The following is a 25,409-nucleotide window of genomic DNA, read 5'->3' as shown; positions in this document are numbered from 1 at the left end:
GAGGCCCCTTTGGTTGTACTGACACAACTCTGACACCAACTGAGTGTCCCGCAATTCCATTCAGGGTTCATTGTGACACTTAGGGGGGTTGGTGTCAGATCCCATAAATTAAAGAGCAGAGTCCCCAAGACTGATTTTACTCAGATGCCAGACACAAATGGGTCTCCAGGCTCCCCACCTTTTTGTAGGACTTGGCTACAAATTCAGGATTCCCACTACCCTACTTCATGTTCGGTAATTTGCTAGAATGACTCACAGAACTCACTAGAAGTGCTATACTTATAATTAGAGCTTTATTACAAAATACAGTTTGGGAACAGCCAAAGGAAAGAGACCTTTAGGGAAAGGGTGGGGGTGGGGAGGGCAGGGCGCCCTGTCCTCACCCTGTGTAATCAGGTATGGGCCCCTCCCAGCACCTCAATGTGTTCACCAACCAGGAAGCTTTCTGGGTTTCAGCGTCCAGAGTTTTTGGATGGGGTTTCGTTTCATAGACACACTTAATTAAATCATTGACCACAGGAGGGAACTCCAAGTCCAGTCCCATCCTCTCCCCTGAGGGAGGTCAGCAGTGGGGTAGGCGTGAAATCTCCCGCCCTCCAATCACACCCTCCTCCTTCGTCCTTCCCGCTATGTTTCAGGCAGGGCCAGCCCCTCCCTTCAAACTATTTGAGAGCCCACCGTGAGTCATCTTATTAGCACAAACAGGTAAGGTGAAAAGGGCTCATTATGAATAACAAAAGACATTCCTATTACTCAGAATATAACAAGGATTTTTTAAGCTCTGTGCCAGGAAAGGGGGAAAAGACCAATTTTTTTAAAAAATTTTTACTTATACCACAGTTATAAAGGACTGTTCCTATAGGGCAAATAAAGTGGAGCTGAGGATGGAAAGGTAGGAAGGGGCAAATTTATGTCAGAAAATGATGGGTAAGAGAATTAGGAATCGCCTCCTCCCTCATAAGGAAGTGGAGGCAGAAGAAAAGCAGGAGAGACAACTCCCTGATTTTAGTATCTTGATAGAATCTTTCATCTTGTTTAATTAATATGGTTAACTTAACCTGAAGTGTTTCATGAAGAAGGAAGAGGCATCCCCTAGCCTCTGAATCTGCACTAACACATCTATGCCTGAGGTCTGCCTTCCCTCAATTTAGCCTATTGTCATTCTACCCAGCTCAAATATCACCTCCTTCTAGAAGTCTTCCCTGATTACCCCAGTAGGAAGTTAGCCTGCTTTAATTCCAAACTCCCTTTGGCTCAGTCAGTCCCCTATGGCCCTGTATTGTGACTCAATTCTTATCTCCCCAGTTTGATCCCAAGCCCTTTGTGCTTGCTTTACCCCTTTCTGCTTCAACCCACCCTGTGAGTTCTGTATAACATTTATGAGCTCTCTACAGACTTTCGTCACTGATCCCTCTTTTGTCCTTGAAGACCTGGTGCCTTCCCTTGAGAGTATCTCTGAATAGAGTGTGAGTGTCTATCTCTCTGAATAGAGTATGACTATTGATTTCTCCGAATAGAGTGTGAATGTCTACTCCACCAGACTGTAAGCTCCTCCAGGGCAAGGCCAGGCCTACATTCCAAGCCTCAGCACAACCTTCATTCCAAGCCTTAACACAATCTTCAAGTAGTGGGTGCTTAGACTTGTGTGCCGAACTAATTCACTTTCTCCTGGAAAATGTCACCTTTCTCACATTTAGGGAAGATTATGAGAGTAGTTGGATGAGTTATACCAGGAAGAAGGAGGGGGGCTTCCAAAATAGGTAAGGCTGGCCTTTTGCACAGGATCCTGCACCCCCCGGGCCTCTTGCCAGAAGACAGCTCTTGATGGGCACCAGCAAGATGAGAAGTCAGACTAACCTGGGCAAGCAGGCAGACAGATGGACAACATTAAGCCCCACAGGAACCTCTGGGGACAGGCAGAGCTGTAAGGAGCCATTCTGGGAACCATGTGAAAGCTTTCCTCTTGAATGGCTTCCAGCCCCTGCAACAACCCCAGAGCAGTGTCCAAACCATGGTTTACTCTACTCTAATGGTTACCACTGGGAGCCCTGGGCTGTGCAGTAGTAGCCCCACTCAGCCACCAGCCCCTCCTATGAGGCCAGGCCTGAAGTTCCCTGAGGCAGCCCTAGGAGGCGTCCACCGTGGGCAGACCAAGGGACAGGAACAGCAACAGCGGGGTGTGGTGTGTTCTGCACTCTGAGGATGAGGCTCCCCTTCACCTCTCCCCAGGCAAGAGAGTCCCACAACATGGGAAGGCAGACACGAAAAGGGACATGATACCCAAGGTTTCTTGGTGGCCTCCGAAGCTGGGCCGGAATCAGTGATGTGGCCTTGGCCTCCGTCTGCCAGCTTGAACTCTCAGGCAGGGGTTTTTCCTCTCACATCCCTAGATCACAAGTTCTTTGACTTTTGTGTGGTCGTGTACCCAGCCCACGCTCCAGAGCATGGTAGCCAGCGTCTTCAGGAAGCCCCAGTTAGGGAATGGAAGGAATGGAGAAGGCCTGCTCCCAAGAAATAGTTAATCCTCTCCCCTTCCCCCAGGCCCCTTGCACCTGCAGGCTGCGGTGTGTGGTTTCCCACAGCTGCAGCTGGCTCTGCAGCAGCCCCCTCCCTTGCAGGGAACCTGAGAGGCCCCTGGCCTGAGGCGCTTGGGAGGGGCTCCTCACCCTGGGTCAGACTTCTGGGCTGGCGTGGGAGGGTCTTGCAGCCCTCTGACCTGGACAGGCCACAGGGAGTGCTCCGGTTGAGTGACCAAAGCCTGGAGGGGTCTGCTGGGCTTTCTGCTAAAGCCGAAAGCAGGGACTCGGTTTGGGAGGTGGCCAAGACCCTCTCCACAGGGCCTTTCAGCCTCTCCCTTGCTCCAGTTCCACTGACTTCTGGAAGAAGCTGATGGCCTCTTGAGTGTGGGCCAGACGTTCTCCCTGGGGGAGGGGAGGAGCTGAGCTCTTGAAGGAGAGGGTGAGTGGAGTATGAGAGGTGAGAGGGAAGGACAGGAAGGAAGAGGAGGAAGTGAGATTTGGCAGAGCCAGGCCTCTGCTGGTCAAGACAGCCTTGAACCCACCACTCAAGGACCCTGGCTATCTCTGTTCTCTGTCTAGCCTAGGAAAGGGCAGGCTGCCGTAGAGCCCAGGCTGATACCTGGTTGGCCTCTGGGCCGGACAGATGTGCTCAAGGGATACCTCTGAACACTACTCAAGAGGCAAGAAAGCCAAAAGCATAGGATCTTTCATGCTAGGACATTTCCCCAGGACTGGTAAGGAGGATCCTGAGGCTCAGCCCATAGCTAATAGCCTCCCCAACTGTCAGTGCCCCACCCACGGCCTCTGGGCATGCGTCCAAACCCCAGGGGGACATCTGGCTGATGCCATATGGAGCACTCCACCCCAGGTAACAGCTGAGAGTTGTTCACTTGGATCCAGAGCCAAGGCTTAGGAGCTGGAAGAATGGGAAGGTAGGAATCTGATAGGCCCCAGCGGTGACAGGGCCTAGGGTTCTGGCTTATCTCACATCCAGCTCCGGGCAAATTGCTTCAAGTCAACACTTTCCCTGTGACGCCCTGTGGCCTCTGGTTCAGGTCTTCAGTGGCCTCCAGTCTGCAGAAAAAGCCCAGCTCCCCCTCAGAGACAACTCCCCCACCCAGGATGGAAAGAGGGAGGGCGATTTGGCAAAGGAAGCTTGAAAGGAAACAGAGCTACCCATCTGTAGAAACCCCTGAGTCAGATGTGGGGAGGAGGGGGAGAGAGGGCTCAACAGAAGCCCGGATCTGGTCCTCAGTCCCCTGCCTCAGGAAGATACCTGCTGCAAGGTGGCAGCCGGGCCGGGAGGAGGGGAGGGTGCGTGCTGGGCAGATACCAGGCAAGCTTTGCTCTTGGCTCCCTCGTAACCTGACACTCCTGAGGGGGTATAACTGGTGCCAACCACCTATGCCAGTGCCAGGAGACCTCTGTGTGTTCCAGACTTGTGCTTGGCCGATTCGCTACCCCGCCACGTGGGAGTTCTGGCTGCAAGTCAGATGCCCACCATGGTTTGCCCCCAGGCATACGGAGGCAAAACCCTGTGAGACAACTCTGAGCTGAAAAGAGGGAGCTAGAATGAGAAGGCCCAGGATGAGGTGATCCTGACTACACAGGTCATTTTAATTAATTAATTAAGTAAGTAATTAATTAATGTTTTCAGGGCTGTTATTACATGATATTTGGCATTTACTCATTATAGTTGTCCAGAGCACAGGTGTCAAGAACATTCCAGAAAATCTTGGGGTGGGAGAGCTATGGCAACATCTGGGGTGCTACCTTCTGGCTTCCAATTTAAATAGCATGGCTTTGGGAGCACTTGGGTAACTCAGTCGGTTGAGCAGCTGCCTTCCCCCCAGGTCATGGTCCCAGGGTCCTGGGATTGAGCCCCGCATCAGGATCCCTGCTCAGCGGGGAGTTTGCTTCTCCTTCTGCCCTTCCCCACCCCACCACTTATGCTCTCTCTCTCTCTCAAATAAAGAAATAAAACCTAAAAATAAATGTATAAACAGCATGGTTTTTCACCTTGTTCAGATTCATTCATTTTTACCATTTTATATCAGTAGGGGCCCTTTGCCAAGAACAAAATGCTCCACTATTGATTGACTTAGGGATCTTTCTATTCACCCCTTTACTTTTTATTTCCTTCAACAAGTATTTAGTGAGTGCCTACTGTGTGCCAACTGGTGGGCTGCTGCTGGGAATGCATTGATGAATCCACGAGGCTGGTTCCTGGTGAGCTTGTCTCACACCCAGCATCCTAGGAGGCTACTATTGGTACCAAAACATGACTACTAAGCACTTCCAATTTCTTTTTTCTTTTCCTTCCTTTCTTTCTTTTTCTTTTTAAGATTTTACTTATTTGTCAGAGAGAGAGAGCAAGAGAGAGCACAAGCAGGGGGAGTGGCAGGCAGAGGAAGAAGCAGACTCCCCACTGAGCAAGTAGCCGGATGCGGGACTCCATCCCAGGACCCTGAGATCATGACCTGAGCTGAAGGCAGATCTTAACCTACTGAGCCACCCAGGATCCCAAGCACTTGTAGTTTCTTGAAAAAAAGATCTTAAAGTCCTTAGAAAACGAGAACCCCTTGAATAGGACTGTGATTCTTTTGATATATTCTTATGTATTTACTTTGTTTTAAAATATATAATACAGTCACATGGTTCCAATATGATATAAAACTCTCAGTCGTTTGAGCACCAAACTCTTGATCTCAGCTCAGGTCTTGAACTCAGGGTCATGAGTGCAAGCCCGGCACTGGGTTCCATGATTGGTGTGGAGTCTACTTAAAAACAAACAGAAACAGGGGCGCCTGGGTGGCTCAGTGGGTTAAAGGCACTGCCTTCGGCTCAGGTCATGATCCCAGGGTCCTGGGATTGAGCCCCGCATTGGGCTCTCTGCTCAGCGGGGAGCCTGCTTCCTCCTCTCTCTCTCTGCCTGCCTCTGCCTATTTGCGATCTCTTTAAATAAATAAATAAATAAATCTTTAAAAAAAAAAAAAAAGTGTGTGCCCATCAGGAGCACATTTGTTAAAAACAAACAGAAGCAAAAAATAATAGTAATAAGTCGCCTGGGTGGCTCAGTGGGTTGAGCCGCTGCCTTCGGCTCCGGTCATGGTCTCAGGGTCCTGGGATCGAGTCCCACATCGGGCTCTCTGCTCAGCGGGGAGCCTGCTTCCTCCTCTCTCTCTGCCTGCCTCTCTGCCTACTTGTGACCTCTCTCTGTCAAATAAATAAAATCTTTAAAAAAAAAATGATAATGAAACAAGATGGGATTGGGAGGGAGCCAAACCATAAGTGACTTTTTTTTTTTTTAAAAGATTTTATTTATTTATTCGACAGACAGAGATCACAGTCAGGCAGAGAGGCAAGCAGAGAGAGATGAGGAAGCAGGCTCCCCGCTGAGCAGAGAGCCCGATGCGGGGCTCGATCCCAGGACCTGAGCCGAAGGCAGAGGCTTTAACCCACTGAGCCCCCCAGGCGCCCCCCATAAGTGACTCTTAATCTCACAAAACAAACTGAGGGTTGCTGGGGGGAGGGGGTTGGGAGAAGGGGGGTGGGGTTATGGACACTGGGGAGGGTATGTGCTTTGGTGAGTGCTGTGAAGTGTGTAAACCTGGGGATTCACAGACCTGTACCCCTGGGGATAAAAATATATGTTTATAAAAAATTAAAAATTAAAAAAATAAGTCCCAATAAATTTTTTAAAAAGTGATAATGAGAAGCTAGTGGAGGGCTGCTTTAATCATTCAGTCTCCTGTGGGAGAATAAACTGTAAGGGAGCAAGGCAGAGATGGGAGAGAGTTGGGAGGCCACTGCAGCGGGCCAGACAGAGGGCGTGACTTGGCCTGGGCTGGTTGCTTTGTGACAGAAGTTAATGAGCAGTTCAGACTGGGGTATATTTTGGAGCTATGATTTGTGATAAATTGGATGTGCGAGGTCGGGGAGAGAATCCAGGCCATTGATCTGCAGTGGAGGAGACTGGAAGAAAATGTGGGTTGGGGGACAGACCGGGAATCAGAGCTCTCTTTTGGACAAGCTAGGCCTCTGAGACGTCTACTAGGCAGGGGCAATGTCAGGGTCAGAGTCACCAGTATGGAGATCACCAGATGTTAAGGGCCAGCAGCCCTGTGAAGAGGGTACCATCATTATTCCTGTCTGTACTGGGCACGTCCCAGGTACAACTTCGGATGCCCCCCATCTCACTTCTGGTTCCAGCCACTGCTGCGATTACCAGTTTTATGTAGGCCTTGACCAGTGTCGTGCAAATGCAGCCTTACCATGTCCGTCTACATGCCTCTTACCTCCTGAAACCATGGCATGAGGGACGTCCATGAAACACACTTGGCATTGACACATGAACCACCAAGAAGTATAGGGTAGTTCGCGTCCACAGGGTAACTTGGCAGGAGCCAATGGATAAGTGCCCCTCCTTCTTCCCATAGGATCTGAACCATTTCATAATGCTTCTCGAAGGTCCTGTAGGATTGAGCAACAGTCACCTATAGACGGCCAACTTGTTCCAACACCTTTGATCAGCAGCCGTCCATTGCTATTTCACTCTTCCTCACCCTCACTCCTCCTCCCTGGGTCAGTTCCCCCCAGAAAACTACTCACATTTAAGCCTTTGTCTCAGACTCTGCTCTGGGGACAGCCTATGTGAGGTACCATCTTACCGAGGCACAGAGGATTACTTACCGACTACGTCACATGGCAAATCGGGGCAGCACAGGGATTCACACCCAGGCAGCAGCTCCAGACCTAGAGCTGCTGTTCTGTTCGCTACTCTGCTCCCCATTGCCTCTGAAAGATTCCAGCATCTCGATGGCATTTAAAAACACAGACCTAGATGGCATCTAACAAGGGAGAGACTGTAAATAGGGAAGAAGTCCCCGTTCCATGCTAACAGAGATATCAAGGAGAGGAGGAACCCGTGAAGGAGCCCGAGAAAGAGGGGCCATCAAGGCAGGAGGAAGGCAGATCCATGTGGCATGTTGGACGCCAGTGTTTCAAGGAGGAGCTATTTCTCTGTGGTTCCAATGGGGCTGACCGGCTGAATAAGACAACAGGACACTGACCTTTGGATGTGCTGACCAGGAGGCCACTGAGGACTTGGACAAGTGCAGTTTCAATGGCATGGCAGAGACAGAAGTTTAGCTGGGGTGGGCTAAGCAGGAATGGTGGTGAGCACATTGGGAGGAAGGAAACGGGGCAGGAGCTAAAGCAAGTCAAAAGAGAGTTTCTTAAAGTGTGAGAGATGACAGCATGTGTCTATGCTGATGAGAAAGATCTGATAGAGAGGAGCAGCCCTGTAGCAGAGGTGGGAGAAGGATGATTTGGGGGCAAAGTCATTGACTAATGAAGGCATCGGAATCTAGTGCATGAGTGGAGTGGCTGGCCCAGACTCAGAGGGGAGGCCATCCATGGTAAGAAAGGAAGGCGGGGACGAGGGTTCAGAAACAGTGATGGTGAGAAGACAGGCACTTTTCCTAAGGTTGAATCTATTTCCTCAGCAAAATAAAAAGTGTGGTGGTGAATGCCTGGGTGGCTCAGTGGGTTAAAGCCTCTGCCTTTGGGTCAGGTCACGATCCCAGGGTCCAGGGTCCTCAGCAGGGAGCCTGCTACCTCCTCTCTCTCTGCCTGCCTCTCTGTCTACTTGTGATCTCTGTCTGTCAAATAAATAAATAAATAATCTTTTTTAAAAAAAAAAAAGGTGAGGTGGTTAGCCAACAGTGGGGAACAGGGAGGAGGTATTGAGGGTTGGAGAAGAGAGAAGAAGATGTGAAACACTCATCTGGAAAGTGGGGCAGTGAATTTAGTAGAGAAACACAATAGGATCTCTGGGCAAGCTGAGTGCCCACTTGAGGTTTGTGGTCAGAAATGTAAAGTGTGGCTAGTCAGCACGGCTGAGAAGTTTCCCTGGCGATATTCGGGTACTTGGTGCAGGTGCAGTTTAGGTAGGGCTTTGGGGTTAAGCAAGGTGGAGGTGTGTCAGGAGAGTCCAGTGGAAGGGAAGGAGAGGGGAGGGCTGGTGCAAAGTGTCGGTACTGTCACAGGCCACAGAACCCAAGCTGGAGAGGAAGGTTCATGAGGAGGTAAAGGAGGTAAAGGACAGACTGTGAAAGAAGGTGAGTTCAATGGAATGGAGGTCCCAAAGGGGGCCAAGAATAGAGTAAATGAACTAAAACCCAAGAGGTGGTAGTCAGAGTGTGGGAATTCAGCAGTGCCCAGTTCTAGGCTATAGTCACAGGACTGGGTGGCAGAGGAGGGAAAGAGTCTGATGGGGAGAGGTGGTCAAAGACCATGCACAGGTGTGCCTGGGTGGCTCAGTGGGTTAAGCCTCTGCCTTCAGCTAGGTCATGATGTCAGTGTCCTGGGATTGAGTCCCGCATTGGGCTCTCTGCTCAGTGGGAAGCCCGCTTCCCTTTCTCTCTTTCTCTGCCTGCCTACTTGTGATCTGTCTGTCAAATAAATAAATCTTAAAAAAAAAAAAAGACCATGCACAGGAGGTATAGGTGTTTGGGTGGGTCATCCATGTCAATGAACTTCTTTTCCACCATCTCTAAGACAGCTCCTTCATCCCCTGCCACTGTGCCCTTATCTGCCTCTTTCCCTTTTGTAGCTTCTCTGCCTCTCATGTATTAAGCACTGCTTATTTATTTGTGAATTGTCCTTGCTCCTGTAGGAATGTAGGGACCTTGAGGGCTGGGACATTGTCGCTCTGGTTTATTGCTATACCCTCAACTCTAAGAACTATATCTGCTGCAATGAACAGGTACTCAACAACATTTTTTGAATGAAAGAATAAAGTTTAACATCTTGAAGGGAAGGAAGGAGCAGAAGTGGAGAGGAAGATCATGAACCTGGCACTAGAATATTCTGTGAATGAGTGGGAATGGTCTAGATTATGGTAAATGTCTATTACTAGAAGGGATGGTGGCTGGTTTGGTCTAACGGTATGGCCTTCAAAGGGGTTGGAATTTTTAAAGAAGGAGGAAGAAGGAGAAAAATCCTAGAAATTGCCATCAGGAACAAGGAGAAAACTCCCCACCTCTGGGCACACTGGTGTGAGGAAGGTAGGGGAAGACACAGACACCACAGGGGGGTGGCTGCAAGGAAATTGTCTTTTGGGGACCAGGGAGGTTTCTGTTAGAGCAAGAAGGTATAAGAATTTTCAAAGCAAAGCTGAATATAGGGGGAGATTTTGCTGATAATCAACTATGAATTCCAGGAAGCAAAGTGAAAGGATTTGGGGCATGGAGTCAGCTTAGGGAATTAACAAGTCATATGGGCATGAGAGTCTGGAGGATGAGAATCACCAAGATTTTCAAGCTTCTGGTGGTGATGGGGATCATAAGAAGTGCAAGTGATGATGCGATGATCCTGATGATCCTTCAAGGGAAGGTGGGTAAACAGGTCTCATCTTAGCCTCCTCCTCTAGGCCAGGCCCTGCGGTGGCAATAAGGCAGCCATGTTGGGAAGGGGGGAAGCCTTGCCAGACACCATCTGTTCTGAATGGGTGGTGAGTGGGCACTGAGTACTGCAAGGAAAGCTAAGTGGGCACTCGACAGACAGTAATTGTCCCAACCTTTCTTCCAAGCAGTTATATAACATGGGCAAAATGGATGTCATTTTCCTTATCTATGAAATGGAAAGGAGAGGGGGTCCCTACTACCTGTGGAAAAATCTTGGTCTTTTCTTCTCTTCCTGACGTCCAGTCTCAGCCTCCCCACCACTCAGTCAAGGCTTAATTCTTCTCAGGCCCTCACTTTATATTCATCACACTCCTGCTGTCAGGGTAGCTGGGACCCAGAGTCAAGGTCTACCACCACACCCCCAACCCCGACCCCAAGTGCTCCTTGCACTGTCCTATGCTGCTTTAATCCCAAGCAACCAAGGGGGGTTAGGCATGCGCTCCCTTGGGCATTGAAGTGGACCTCAAGCATGAGTAAGGAGAGGAAACTCCCCACAGGCAGTGAGGAAGACTCTAGCAGGGACAAGTGACAAAGCCACAGACTGACATGGAGAGCCTCCTCAGGACCTCTAAGAGGGAACAAAACCAGCAACCATGGCTCAGGGATGAGCAGTTCACAATCTAGCAGCTCTGAGAGCCTGGGGCTGGGCCCAGGGAACCAGCCAGCACAAGGTCTCGGCCAGGGGCTTGATTTGAAAACAGACTAGAATGTGGGGGCATTGGATTCTCATTCAGGTCTCCCAACAGCCAGTAGGTGATCCTACCTGATCCACTGGGCAGGGATAGTAATAACAACCTTGTTTACCTCACCTGTTGGAAATATGAGATCATAAATGCCAACACTCACTGGACTCTCAGCACATGTCAGACACTAAGTAATCCTCGCAACAACCCTCTAAATTCAGCTCTCCTATGGTGCCCCTACTACAGAGGTGCAGAACATCTAGGTAACTTGCCTAAAGTCCCATGTCCAGTAAGTGACAGAGCCAGAATCTCAACTTCTAAACCACACCTTAGAGACTTCTTGTCATTTAGGTTCCTCAACAACATGTGAAGTAGGTACTAGTGTCCATTTTACAAATAAAGAAAAAAGGGCTCAGATGGGGTTGAGTTATTTGCCTATGGATCACTGGGATGACTGGTGGCAGAATCAGGATCTGAACCCAGGCCCAACTCCAAAACTGATTCTCTTCTCACTGGGCCATCGCATCTCCAGCACCCACGCCAGGGCAAGTCTTCGGGCTGCCCCGCATGAGGCCCCCGCTGTGAAAACAGGAGAAGAAATGACCGTCTAACTCTGGGCAGGTTCTGCAGGTTGGTGGGAAGGCAGGGTGCTGCTGGCCAGAGGTTTGCAGGAAGTATTTTGCTGAGATACAGCTCTATCACTCCAGAACTCTGATGGCAGGTTTCTACCCCTCCTGGCACTCACCCAGAAGAGGGGATTTTCTCATGCATGGAAGAGTGAGACCAGCCCATGTCTCTGTCTTCTGGAAGAGCTAGGCTGGGTGGGTAGCTGTTTATGTTCCAGCTTCTTTAGAGACTCCCTAGAGACTTCATGGGAGGCTTAGCCTCACCCTTTCTCAGGTTGGATAATTGAGGCACGGAAAGATAGATTCCTTTAATAAGTCTTTTTCTTGGTGTCTTTGGTGTGTGACACAAGGCGAGAAAGTGGGTCAAGGCAGGTCAGGCACAGGTAGAAGTCACAGATTAGGGGAGGAGTATGTGCTCAATAAATGCTAATTAGGCCCCACAAAGGGCTCAAGGAAGACTTTGGGGAGCATGGAGGTGGTGTTCTACCCAGGCCATGAAGGGTATTTAGTTGGTGCCGAGATGGGAGAGAGACTGAGAAAACAGCATGAGAAGCTGCCTGATACATTGGCAGGTGAGGAGATTAGACCATAACTTGGAGTTCCCAAGTCTTTTACCTCTGGGGACCCGGTAACACACGGTAATCTACACTTCCCTTCTAGAGGAACTAGACTTCTCTTAGGCCCAGGACTGCACTCTGCGCCACAAGTCTTATCCCTGGCATGGGCTGCACCAGCCCAGAGGGAACACCTTTCACAAATCAATACCAAGGCACCAAAGAGGCTGACAAGGTCCTGACCTGCTGAGCTGACTCATCCTAGCCATGGCAGTGACCACACTCAGGGTTTTAGGGCTGTCTGCAATTCTGGAACATTCTCTAGCTACGCTGGCCAGCAGAGTAGCACTAGCTGGCTGTGGCTATCAAGAACTTGACATTCAACTAATGAGACTGGTGTTTGAATGTGACATTTTATTTGATTTCAATTCATTTTAACAGCCACATGTGGTGAGTACTTACTGTTTGGGGCAGTGTGGGTGCCCATTCCTGCCGGGTCATAGATGGTTGGCTCCCTAAGAGACTGACAGTGCCTGGGTTTTGCTTATAGGCATCTCCCAGCACCTGCACAGGGCCTCAGACATGATTGGCACTCTATTAATTAAAAGTTGCCGGATAAACCAGTGAGTGAATTCCATTCCCCTCACTATGCCATAATCTCTTTAAGAGCAGAGACTCTTTTCTGTGTGTGGGAAAAACGACATAACATAAAATTTTCCATCTTTACCATTTTTAACTGTATAGTTCAGTTGCATTAACTATATTTGAACTATTGTGTAACAAGAGATTGTATCATTTTGTATTCTCAGAACCCGCACGGTGCCTGGCATAGAATCTTCATAAATATGGGCTGGAGGATGATGGAATGTCATGCTTTGGAGAGGGCCAGAAGGAAGGTTCCAGTACCACCTCCTGCCCTTCCCCTACACGTTTCCTGGGGTTTTGAAAGGAACCCTGACTGAAAGCTCTTAGGGCATCCAAAGAAGTTTCAGGAGGCAATCCATGGGGCTAGGTAATAAAATAAACTGTATTTTATTTTATTGATATATTTTTGTTTGCAAAATCTCAACGTTCAAACCACACAATAAATGGGTTGACAGTGGTACATGTACATGATTTATAATTATACAAATATATGGGAAGGACATTTTTTTTTAAAGATTTTATTTATTTATTTGACAAAGAGAGACACAGCAAGAGAGGGAACACAAGCAGAGGGAGAGGGAGAAGCAGGCTTCCCACCAATCAGGGAGGCTGATGTGGAGCTCAATCCCAAGACCCTGGGATCATGACCTGAGCCGAAGGCAGATACTTAACGACTAAGTCACCCAGGTACCCCGCGAGGGACACTTCTTAAAATTTTGCCAGTTTGGGGGCACCTGGGTGGCTCAGTGGGTTAAGCCTCTGCCTTCGGCTCGGGTCATGATCTCAGGGTCCTGGGATCAAGCCCCACATCGGGCTCTCTGCTCGGAGGGGAGCCTGTTTCCCCCTCTCTCTGCCTGTCTCTCTGCCTACTTGTGATCTCTCTCTCTGTCAAATAAATAAATAAAATCTTAAAAAAAAAATTTGCCCATTTGTTAGAAACTACCTTGCTAGGACCCTGAGAGAGACAAATGTTTCTAACTTAGATGAACAGGGTCTCTCCTAGGCTCCAGCTGCTATCTCCTCCCTTAGTTCAGGGAACCCTCAGTAAATGGTAATTATGAGTAACAAGTTGAAGGTAGGAGCCTGAGGAAGGGAAGTTAGCTCTGCTAAGGGCAGTCTGAGGGCAGGAAGAACTGGAGTAGTGACCACAGGCACCGGCGTATTTAAATCATATTGGTTTTTGAGCTCACTCCTAGCAGAGAAATCAAAATGTAGGTTCTGGTCCTCAAGTAAACTTTCAGTCTTATTCATAAAATTAGGGTATCATACCCCAGGAGTTGTGACTCGAGATAGTTGGAAGAGAATCCATTTTCTGATTCTCCATTTCCTATGCTTTTTCCTAAAAGTGATCTTCCTGCAAAGGCACCTAAGAGAAGGCATTCCCCCCCCCCTTCCATGCAAGTGGGGGGAACAGGGCTTTCCAAGAGAGAGCTGCATCTTTCACTCATTGTAACCCCATTGGGAGCACTGCATTGTGGAGCAGGTATGAGACCTTGAGGGACTCTAAGGATGGGGTAACAAGTCTTTTTGCAAGTCAAGTGGTTTCTAGTTTTTTGCTTCCAACAAAATGAAAGGAGATGCTAATTGCATTGTCAGCAGATCATTAAAAAAGATGTGATAATAATATGAAGTATATAATTTGGAAGTTCAGAGAATCGAATGGCATTCTATAACAAAGCTCACTGGTTTCCATCTATTATGTATTTGCTTGTTTGCTTGTGTGAACAAGGTTTCTCAGTATTTAAATCTCAGTGTTTTAATCATGGGGATGAAATAGACATTGAACCTTCAGTCTAGCAATAAGAAGTTGTCATCCACATATATGCACATGAATGTGGATGAGAACCTTCCCTTCCCATCTCATTAAGAGTTGCACTTCTGAAAGAAGTTTACTTTTTATGTTTAATAGGTGTCAAATTTGACAATTATTTACATTGTTCTCATCGATAGACTATTAGTCCTTGTAACAACTAAAATCAAAACAAAAATTGTTAATACAGCTTTACGAACAAAGGAAGTTTTAACTTAAACATTTTCATTACTGTATTACTCAGTAAAAGATTGTCAATCATAAAAAATATATTACCTGTGGAGAAAATCCTCGTTAACAGAGTGGAATGGAAATACAAGCTCATGGAAGGAAGGGAACAATGTAAATTTCCAGCTGCTAAAGAATTAGAACGTTTCTCCATTTCTTTAAATGGATAATGGAGGCTATCAAATGGCCATGATATTTAGATTCCACTGGACATTTCAAAGAGATTAAGAATCTTTATTTTATAATATCAATATTGATTTTTCTTTGAATTTTCCTAATGGCTGTCATATAGATTACATAGGCAAACAGAAGGATGTGGAAGGTGAAAAAAAAAGTGTTTATAAAATGCTAGAAAGCATATCCTTTAGAACTATTTAAACTTGGGGTGAAAAATTTAAATGCCAACTTAGAAAAGTAGAAGAGCGTATGTAATGTTAAAAATTCTTGTAGAGGATTCGAAAGCCACTGTTGGGGAGTTAAGGATCCCGTGTCTACTGCATGTGTCCCGCTCTGCCTTTACTGGGAATCTTTGATGTGGCTTTAAAAAAAAACAAAACACCCTCCATCGTGCCCTGCCCTGGGGCTCTGGATGCCGCCGTCCTGTCCACCGGGCCCACAGGGCTCCCCGGCTGGCCCCTCCCCACAAGCAGCCTGGAGCCCCACTCCCCCCTGCCCGCCGCCACCTCCTCCCGCCCGGCCGGCTGTCCAGCCAGCCCGGAGTAAATAAACCACGTAAATAAACCACCGGGCAGGGACCCAGACAATGGGCCTTGGCGAGGAGTTAATGGGCTGGGCCTCTCGCGCTAGCCGAGTGTGACCGGAGCTGGCAGGGGGCCTGGCCTGGCGCCAGCATCCATTACGACTAGACGGAGCCAGGGCAGACTTGGCACGGGCGGGCCCCACAGCTGGCAGATTCAGTCACCCTGGCCATGAGGGCATGAGGCCTGCCCCTGGGGCCCGCTGCCACCCTCTGGCCTCACTCCCACCGCTGGCTGCCGTCACTGCCAGTGGAGAAGAGCCTCCCGTTCGGTCCCCAGACCCCTGGCTCTGACCTTTGGTCCTCCCTGGGGGACTGTCCCTGATAGGGCCTCTTCCTGTTCCAGGCTGTTATGTGGCCCCACAGGCTAGGGGTAGAGAGTAGGGGGTGGGGCAGTGGCAAGGAATGAGGGAGGCTGCTAAGCTTGGCTGGTGTCTGTCAGCAGGAAGAGCAGGTGAGGCAGGCCTCATTTCTAGCCTTCAGATTGAGGCCCCAGTGGGCCTTTCTCTTCTAGTCCCTCCAAAACTCTTCAGGGCCATTGGGTCTAGACCACCTCAGCAACGCCACCATGAAGAGATTGTCAGGGCAGCCAACCTGAGGGCTTTCCTAAGTCTCTTTGCTAGGAAGCTGTTCCTGTTGGTGATAGAAACAGGGCTTGGCTGGGTAGAAAGGAAATTCTTGGCTTTTTTTAAGTTTACTTCTAGCTCCCAGACTCTCCTCAGACACTCTCCCCCGGGCAATGAAGTAGAGAAGCAGCGCACGTGTCTCCTCAGGTTGACCCCTCATCCTATTCTGAGAAGGTCCACGGTCTCACAGTGTTGCTGAGCCAAGGTTTCGCTGGTTGGCCCGACATTAGGGGAGACAGATCCCTCCACTGGACAGAGTCTCCAAATCTTAGGGGATGGTCAGTGCATCTCTCCTCGGAGAGGGCCCACTGAGGAGCAAAAACGTGTTTTTCTAGGACTACATTTTTCACTTTTCCATCACTCTGTTCTCAGAAGGAGTTTGCTATATGGAATAACTGCCCATCTGAGGGTGGGGAGACTATGGGGTCCACCAAGTGACACCAGCTCTAACCACACTGGAGAGTCAGGGTCTCCAAACCACGAGAGAAGACACAGTGACAAGTCACAAACAAAACTGGTCTGGACCAGGGATGAGAAATGTCCTGACATTTTGGACAAAAGGAGGAATGGGAGGAAGGAGAAGGATGAACTTTTTCTATATAAGAAATATGGTCATTTGATGGAGAAATAAAAATACGCACGATTCTCTTTTTCCTCCACTGTGCTTACTTTTTAAGTGTCCTTTAAGGACCTACAAAAATCACTTAGGTCGTTTAGGAACATAAAATGTGCTATGCATAACTTGGCTCATAAAATTGTCACCTTTGTTATATGGACTTAGAGATGTGAAGGTCTGTTAAAAAGTTAAAAACGTGTTGTTAATGGAGAGTCTTTATTTTTCCCCATATTTTTTAAAACCAAAAGACTCCTGAGGGAGTGTGACTTTCCCCTCACTCCTGGCCTTCACTTCTACAGCCTGGACTCATCTTTTTGGTGCCCGTTTACATAGGAGCTTGCAGGATTTCCACTCTGGTCCCCTCACACTTGGGGCTGGCTTCATGGGGACCCCACTGGAACCAGGTGCATAGGGACCTGAACTCACAAGGACCCTGCCCTTGGTTTCATATCTGCTGTTGCCATCTTTAAATTCTTCGTAATTTGGGGGCACCTGGGTGGCTCAGTTGGTTGGGTGTCTGCCTTCAGCTCATATCATGGTCCTGGGGTCCAGAGATTGAGCCCCGCATCTGGCTCCCTGCTCAGAGGGGACCCTACTTCTCCCTCTCCCACTCCTCCTGCTTGTTCTGTCAAATAAATAAATGAAATCTTTTTTTAAAAAAAGTCTTCATCATTGAAGAATTGGTGCTGCATTTGCATTTTGCGGTGTGTCCCACAAATGACTTAGAGCGTTCGGCTCACACCCCCCACCCCTGCAATCCCCCTTGCCTAGGCCAATGATGACCTTCCCAGTCCCAGTCCCTCTGGGTCATTACTGGGACTCACTGGCACAGTCTCTCCAGGACCCAGGATGGCCCTTGTCCTTGCTTAACTCCCCTTTCTCTCTGCAGATGCCTGTGTTCCTCACCTGGTCTTTGCCTGATCTTCCCTGGTTCCCTGGGGGTGGGCGTGGGGGGTTAACTCATCAGCCTCTACTTTGCTTTGCATGCATCTTTGCTCTGGCTCTGGGGACTGTGGAGGAGTCTCCAAAAACACCACTGAGCCTGTTTCCAGTGTGGGGTCAGTAGGAGCAGCCAGGTTTGTGCTTCACTGCAGCTGGTGTTCCCTTCCAGAAGCTGTACCTCATGCAGAGCGGGAAACCTTCAAAGGAGCCATGGCTTCCTGGTTGCTCCCTTGCATCCTGATCCAGTCTGATGGTGTTTTTGCAATTTTCCCGTCAGCTCAGTGGGAGAAGTTCAAAGAGACTCAGTCTTCCTTTCTGGCTTCCTTTCCAGACGGAGCAGTTTTCTCTCGGCTACTCCCCTACCCAGCTCTCTCGAGGAAATTGGTGTCTTTCCTTTTCCCTCCCCTACCCCCAGCCAAAAAAAAGTTCCTGAGGGTTGTCCTGAAAACAGGTGGGGGAGTATCTGAAGTATGAAGCAGGTCAGAAATCAGCCAACCCCTAGCTGTGGCATCTCTTTGCCAATGCCCTGCGTGAAGTTAGACTCTCAGAGGCTTTTCCAAGGGAGAAGCTCAGGAAGGGAGGGACTGGAAGAATGTTAGCATCTCTCCTTAGAGCATCTGCAAGTGGCCAATTCTGAGAGAAAGTGACAGATTTTTCACAACTTGTTCCCGGGTACACTTCCTGGCGGCCAGTGACCAAGTGGAACTTGCTCACCTGCGGCCTTCCTGTGGGTGAAGCTTAGTAGCTGAGGCTCTTCCCTGGGAAGAACCTTGGATCTCAGGGGTCTTGGAAGAGGTTTTCAAGCTGAGAATGTGGGGCAATCCCTTGTGGCCCAAATCAGGAGTTTTCCAGTTCTCCCAAGGCATTAGCGCTGCTCCGCACTGTCCTCTGTCAATTCTAACTACCCCAGAAAACCTAGTGCAGGGCCCAGGACAGTGCACAGACACAGGTAACATGATCCCTCTGTCCCTGCTCTGCCTCTTTCCTCTCTACTAAAATGAGTCAAAGAGACCTGGGGTTGGGGCTGCGTGGCTAGAAGTACCTGGTCAGACACAACCACTTACTTTAGCAGCACCTGGCAGGCCCAAGGATGAGCTCTGAGCTCCAAGTCCTCCTTTTAAGATCAGCACTGAAGCAGCCAAAGACAGAATGTGCACCATTCCTGAATCTGGGAAACCATACAGGAGACAAGGTGAACTGTAGGCCCAGAGCCAGCAGGAACACGCTCTGAAAATCAAAATCCCAAAGGATTGGGAAGGGGATGGTTTCCAGGGAGGTCCCAAAGCATAATCCCTGTAGAGAAGGCTCAAATGGCAGAGGGTTATCTGCTCAGCTTCTGGAGAAAGGGGGAAGGTACCCTGGATCAGGAGAAGGACAGAACTGCAAATGAGAGCAGTCAGCAAAAATTACTTCTTGTCCCGCAAAAGGGAAGAGGAGTCAGGATGGAAATTTCCACTAAGCAAGACTGTCAAGACACTGGGTAAAAGTGGAAGGGGAAAGATGTTCACAGGGCAGGAATTCACACCATCAGAATCAAAGTGATTCACTTTGAGCCTAGTGATGGGAGAAGGAAGGGAATCAAGTAAGTGGTGAAACTGTGACCACATTAGTCAATCGCGTGATCTAAAAGTGTGTGGGACTTTCCTTGCAGAATTAATACACACGGACTTGGAAGGCCCTTTGTGGCCAGAGATGGTTAGCTGAGCAACAATTCTGTGCCCTTCCATAGCGTGTGGATGATGCTGGGGAGTGTCCACTCAGCCAGGGACTCTATTCCCCAGGTCCCCTAACAGTAAGCACAGTCCCGTGTGACAAGGACTCACTCATGGAAAATGAATGGGGGTGGTGTGTATCATTTCCAAGCAGACGTGCTTTCTCCACCCTCTTTTCCCCCCATCTGTAATGACTTTGAAGGTACATGCTAAAGTTGGCCAAGTGACAAATTAGAAGGAACCTGGGTTCCTGAATCACCATGTTGAAGGCCACTCCACCAAACATTCACATTAGACAGATGTATGAGTGAGAAAACTTTTTTGTGTTAAACCTTTGAGATTTGGATGGGGTGGGCGGGTTCTAATATACTAGTTATCATTCCTTCCATCTCCAACCCAGAAATTGAACTTCTAGGAAGGTTTCCTCAAAAAAAAAAAAAAAAAAATCAGAGATGCAAAGATTTATTGAACCTAAGAACAAGGAGCAAAACCTTAAATGGCTACGATCACTGTGAATGTTGCACAGGCCTCAGAAGTATGGGGATGGGCAGTGGCCCAGGCAGAGGGAGAATAGATTGGGCAATTGCACAGTAGTGCAAATATTCATTGTTGTGGTGGGAAGAATGAAGAATAGCAGTTGAGAAGAAAAGCAAAAAATGTATCGATAAGTCCTGTGTTTAAAAAGTGTATAAACCGAACCATCTGAACAAACATTCTGGCAGAGTTTGGTGAATAGATCCCGGCATGGAAATACTTTGTTAATTGTGATTGAGGACAATCGGCACTTTTCCCTAAGAAATCCATCAACATAAGATTAAATTGCCATGGTCTCTTTTACCTTTTCTATCTAGATTTCTCCAGCCGTAGTACCCTAGTACCCTAACATGAGCGTTAGGGTACTGGGGCTATCATCTGAAACCTTTTTTCCTTCTTTCTGCAATTGATCCTTCTGGCCATCCCATCTGGCTCCAGGTGGTCATACTGGTGTAGTAAGTACCAGTACTGGAAGTTATGTTTAAAATATACTATATTTGGGGATGCCTGGGTGACTCAGTGGGTTAAAGTCTCTGTCTTTGGCTCAGGTGATGATCCCAGGGTCCTGGGATCAAGCCCCACATCAGGCTCTCTGCTCAGCAGGGAGCCTGCTACCTCCTCTCTCTCCCTGCCTGCCTCTCTGCCTACTTGTGATCTCTGTCTGTCAAATAAATAAATAAAATATACTATATTTATATTTTGTTTATGTGTTCAAATTACTTTCACTATTTTGCAGAATTTGAATCCCTATTTCACAACTGGTGTCTTTTGGACTGGCGACTCTCACATATGCCAGAGTTGATTTTCAAGGTGTTTTTGCTTTTGTTTTGTTTTGTTTTGTTTTGTTTTGTTTTGTTTTAAATAGTGATCTCCAGTATGGGGAGGAAAAAAAAAAGAGAGAGAGAAAGAAGGGCACCTGGGTGGCTCAGTGGGTTAAAGCCTCTGCCTTTGACTCAGGTAGTGATCCTGGGGCCCTGGGATTGCACCCCCGCATCAGGCTCTTTGCTCAGCAGGGAGCCTGCTTCCTCCTCTCTCTGCCGGCCTCTCTGCCTACTTGTGATTTCTGTCTGTCAAATAAATAAATAAAATCTTAAAAGAAAAAGAGAGAAAGAAAAGAAAAAACTGTCCTCTCTGGTAGGTATGTTAGCGGGGATAGGGCAGCGTATCCTGCAGTAATACAGTAACTCTAAAATTCCAGTGGACACAAAAAAGGTTTATTTCTCTCTTATGTGGGGTGTTCATTCCAGGTTGGCCAAGGGCTGTACTCCACATAGTCCTCAGAGACCCGAGGTGACAGTTGACACCATGCTGTAGCTGTCCTATCTGGAGCAAGGTGCCTCCCCAATCACAGAACACGGAAAAAGAGAGTAAAGAATGGCACAAGGGCATTTTCTGCCCCTGCCTGGAGGTGACACACATCATTTCTGCTTTTATTTCATTGCTCTTTCGTATTTTATTGCCACATGGCCCACCTACTATGCAGGACCACATATGTTTCACAAGCATCACTGTTTCTGCCATAGCTATGTCTTCTCTCATCTTACCATCTCCTCCTGCCCGGTTTGCTACTTATCTTTATGTATATACCATAATCTAACTTTCCAAGAGGGCACTAGGAAGGACAGAGGTAGCAGATGTGTACTGTTAGTTCCTCTTCCCATGCCCAGCAGACATTGTTCATTAGTCATGGTGCTCTTTCCTGCTAAGCCTAGATAGAGCATCAGAATCCTTCTTAACACTGCTGGCTGCCGGTTTCTCACTCCAGATGATACTCATTTGCCATTCCCTGCCTAGAGAATTTCATTGACCCCGAGGATGAGGACGAGGCGAGGCGGTGAAACTGGCTTGCTCGGCCCCACCCCCGCTCCCTAATCTGGAGTCTCCAATGTTACCAGCATTTTTGGGCTCTGGTGTTTTCCCTTCAACTTCTACCACTTTGATTGGGGATAAGAACAATCAAAGGAAACTTGACTTCCTTCGCAACTCACATGAGCTACCACATAGACTGAAAGAAAAGGAATCTTCAGGGAAAAACAGAAAAGCAAGTTCTTCTGAACTTTGAAGTGGATCAGTCCAGACCTCCTCTCCAGAGCCTCCAGAGCTTCACAGGTTACTCCTCAAAATCAAGGAAGGAAATTTTTCTTTCATATCTCCAGTGACATGGAACAAAGAGAAAAAAAGCCTTTTTTCATAAAAATATCCTCCTTAAGGGTTAAACAAAGTAGGATCTCAATGAGAAAATCTGGACGGTTTTCCCCCTCAGCCGTGAAAACCCTGCTCACCATTTTCTGTTTATTTCGAGCTTTATCCTGCACCCGCTTCTCCCTCCCCCTCCCACCCAGGTCTCTGGTAAGAGACACTCTAGAAAACAGAGGAGTTGGGGCGGGCTGCTGGCTTTCTCTCTCTCTCTCTCTCTCTCTCTCTCTCTTTTTTCCCCTCTAAGTCATTTCCCAAAACTTCTTAAAGACCTCACATTATACAAAGTGAAGATTTGCTTTCTCACACCAAGAGTCGAGAAGTTTCTCCTGACAGAAGTTTTCCCTACTGTTGCTGTTTGCCATTGGCTCAGCAGACGTAAACAGGGTCATCTGGGGCCAAAGAGGGTGGGTGTTTAGTTTTAAAGCTCTGGGGTTAAGAGTGAAAGCATGTGACTCCAGCCTGGCCCGAAACAGAGAAGCCTTTGTGTGCAGGGAGCCAGCGACTGGCAGTCCCCAGGCTACACGCAGGGGGAGCGGGAAGGAGCGCTGACACAGGTTTCAAGGGTCTGAGAGGAGACCACTGGAGAGAGGCTACCTCTTTGTGTCAGGCTCCCAGGAGGCTCCCAATGAGGGGAGCTTCTGGCTGGGGCTCATGGTGGAGCAAAGAACTTCAAAATAAATAAATAAATACAAATTTTTTTAAAAACAGAGCTGCCGTGGTTTGCGAAGGGACACATGGGCTCCTGGGCCAGTGCTGGGAAGAGGCAGACGGAAGAGACTGGAAGCAAGAGCAGTGTCTAAGGGGGAGTTTATGGGACAGAACTTCCTTGGACTCCCAACATCGAAACACTGCAGGCTGTTTCTGTGTCAGCGCTCTCTGAAGCCCCTCCCCTTCTCATCCCAGATTGTGGAGGTGGGCGGTAAGCAGGAGAAAAGACCAGAGCAGCCTAGACCACATCTCCCCCTCATGGCCCCTGTTCAGGAAAGGGAGGGTTGTGGCTGGCAGAGCAGTGCCAGAGGGAAGCTGGCAGGCTGCTGACTCAGCCCACCCCGATTGCACCCTCAGGCACCCACAGCCGTTGGCAGCACCTTCACCACGGTGCTGGGGACCCGCAGACGTTTGGGGAGCTTGAGCTCCACTCAAGGCCAACACTCAGTAAGGCAGGTCCTCAGCCCGGTCCACTGTGCTAAACTGCTCCCCACCCACCTGTCATAATGCAGGCATGGGGTGGGGGTCAGGGTGTTGTTCTTTCCCCAATCCCGCCCCCAAACTGCTGCTTTGAATCTCACTGAAGTGAGCAAGTTTCTCGAAAGTATGCAGAATCTGACTTCCAGACTTTGGCTGGGGGAGAAAAAGGAAACAAGGTTGATTTTACCACTCAAAGCCTGGGTCCACTGGGACTCCTCAGGGGGAGTTCAGAGATGAATATGGTGGCAGAGAGCCTATCTGGCTGAACATCCCATCGATACTCACCTCATTCCTCTTGTTATTCTCCACTCCTTCCTTCTACAAAGCTTTCTGGGCATCTCGCAAATGTTGGGTTATTTGCTGGATAGTGAGGATCTCGTGGGGAATGGGACAGATCAGTTCCTGCCACTGGGAGGAAGCATGTGGTCTATCTAGACGTGCACAGAGTCATTCACGTACCATTGCCCATTGGTGGTCAGGGCAATGAGTATGTGGTGATTGCCAGTGGTGAGAGGTGGTCCTGAGGGTGTGAGATCCAATCTTCCAGGTGGATTTCAGTTTCTCTAGTCAATGAAATGTCACTAGCTCTTCTCTGCATTTCAAGGAGGGATCTGAAGTTATGTATCTGGACTGGCAATAAACAGCAACACATTGAGGTGTTACCAAGCCCTACGGCTCAGGCAAGGGGACCCTGGACCCCTTAATCCATCAGACTTGGGGGCTCACTGGTTTTTCTGTGGTCACTGTTTAAAGCAGCACCCAGGCCACCTGAGCCTGTGTGTGTGTGTGTGTGTATACATTGTCTATGAAGTTTGCACCCCATGCTCAAGGGCACTTGGCAAATGTAATGATGTGTTAGAAATGAGGTTGCCACCAGCCACTGAACCCTCTCCACTTCAAAGATAGAATCACTGAGCAGAACCCTGGGCTCACTCAGGTGAAAAACAAGAACCTTTTATCTGGGGTGCACAGAGCTCCCAGGCCTTTGCCCTTGACAGCTTCTGGGTCTCCCACAGCCACAGGCCATGTTCTCCTTCACCTTCAACGTCTGATTGCTTCCTACCAGCTCATTCAACACGGACATCTGAGCCAGAAGCCCCTTTCCTCCCTGAGTTTATAGAAAGGCACCAGGCTCATCGCCCCCACTTCAAGGTAGAAAAGCTAGACAGTGTGCAAAGACAGCTGTGGCCACAGATACCCTGTCTGGGCTGGGCTGGGGTGGTCGTCTCCCAAAGGCCAGACCGTGGTCACAGCTTTAGTCTCTGGGTGTGTTGACAATGGAGAAGGGTGCATCTCTGGAATCAAGCATGTGGCACAAGGAACACAAGTGCCTCCAGGAACTGTGCCACCCTCCTTCATGGTATAGGTGAGGATGAGCTGTTCAGGAGGGAGACGTACCCTTGGGTATTACCCAAGAAATACCACTTCCTGTGGTATGAGCAAAGTCAGGGACAGAATGAGGAAAGGGCTGGTTTTGGTTTCTAAGTTTTTGCCGTACTCATTCTTTTGTTTTTCCTTTACCATGAAATTAAGAGTTCCTAAACCTGTGGACCAAGTGACAGATAAAGAGACTCAGTAAATTTCCTGGAGTCCCAGATTCTTAGAAACTCTATATTCTGTGTCATCTCCCGAGGAGAAGATTCCTAGATGGTTTCCAGCAGAATCTCAAGAGTTCAAGACCCAACACAGAAACTGCTGAATAAAAATGCTGGGTGGGTCATAGATATGCAGTCTGGTTCCACCCCAATTTATAGATGAGGAAGGACACCAAGGACCAAGTGAAGTCAGGTCCCTGCCCAAAGTCATTGAGGCAGTTAGGGACAAAGTCAGCTTAAAAACCTAGTCTTCTTAATCCTAGTCAAGTAGGGTTTCCACTGCTTCATAGCAACTGGATTTCTTTTGAGACCTAATTTTGAGGGCAGGGATCACGTGGCCTGTTTCTTTTAAAGCTGTGCATGGGCTTGAAGTGGGTTGTCACTCATGGTGAGAGCCTCAGGCAGTACCATGGACTCGCTCAGCTGATCTCATCTTCTCCAGTGAGCAGGGCTTGACCTGAGTTCAAATGCTAGTGACAGACCCACCTGCAGAGGAGAATGGAAGCCGAGGACTTTGAATGGCAGGAAAAGCAGCAGCTGGAGAGGACACCACTTCCATCACTCTCCTCTCGCTCTTCAGGGCAATCACAATTCCAGTCCAAGTTGAGTCTGCCCATTCTAGAGGGCAAAAACGTCTCCTGGGAAGCAGGGGATTAAGGGCAGGGTAGCTGGGTTGAGTGGTCAGATTGAGTCTCATTTTCTATTT

Source organism: Neovison vison, chromosome 13 (assembly GCF_020171115.1).
Source record: "Neovison vison isolate M4711 chromosome 13, ASM_NN_V1, whole genome shotgun sequence".
NCBI classification, from domain to species: Eukaryota; Metazoa; Chordata; class Mammalia; order Carnivora; family Mustelidae; genus Neogale; species Neogale vison.
This window is presented reverse-complemented; position numbering follows the sequence as displayed.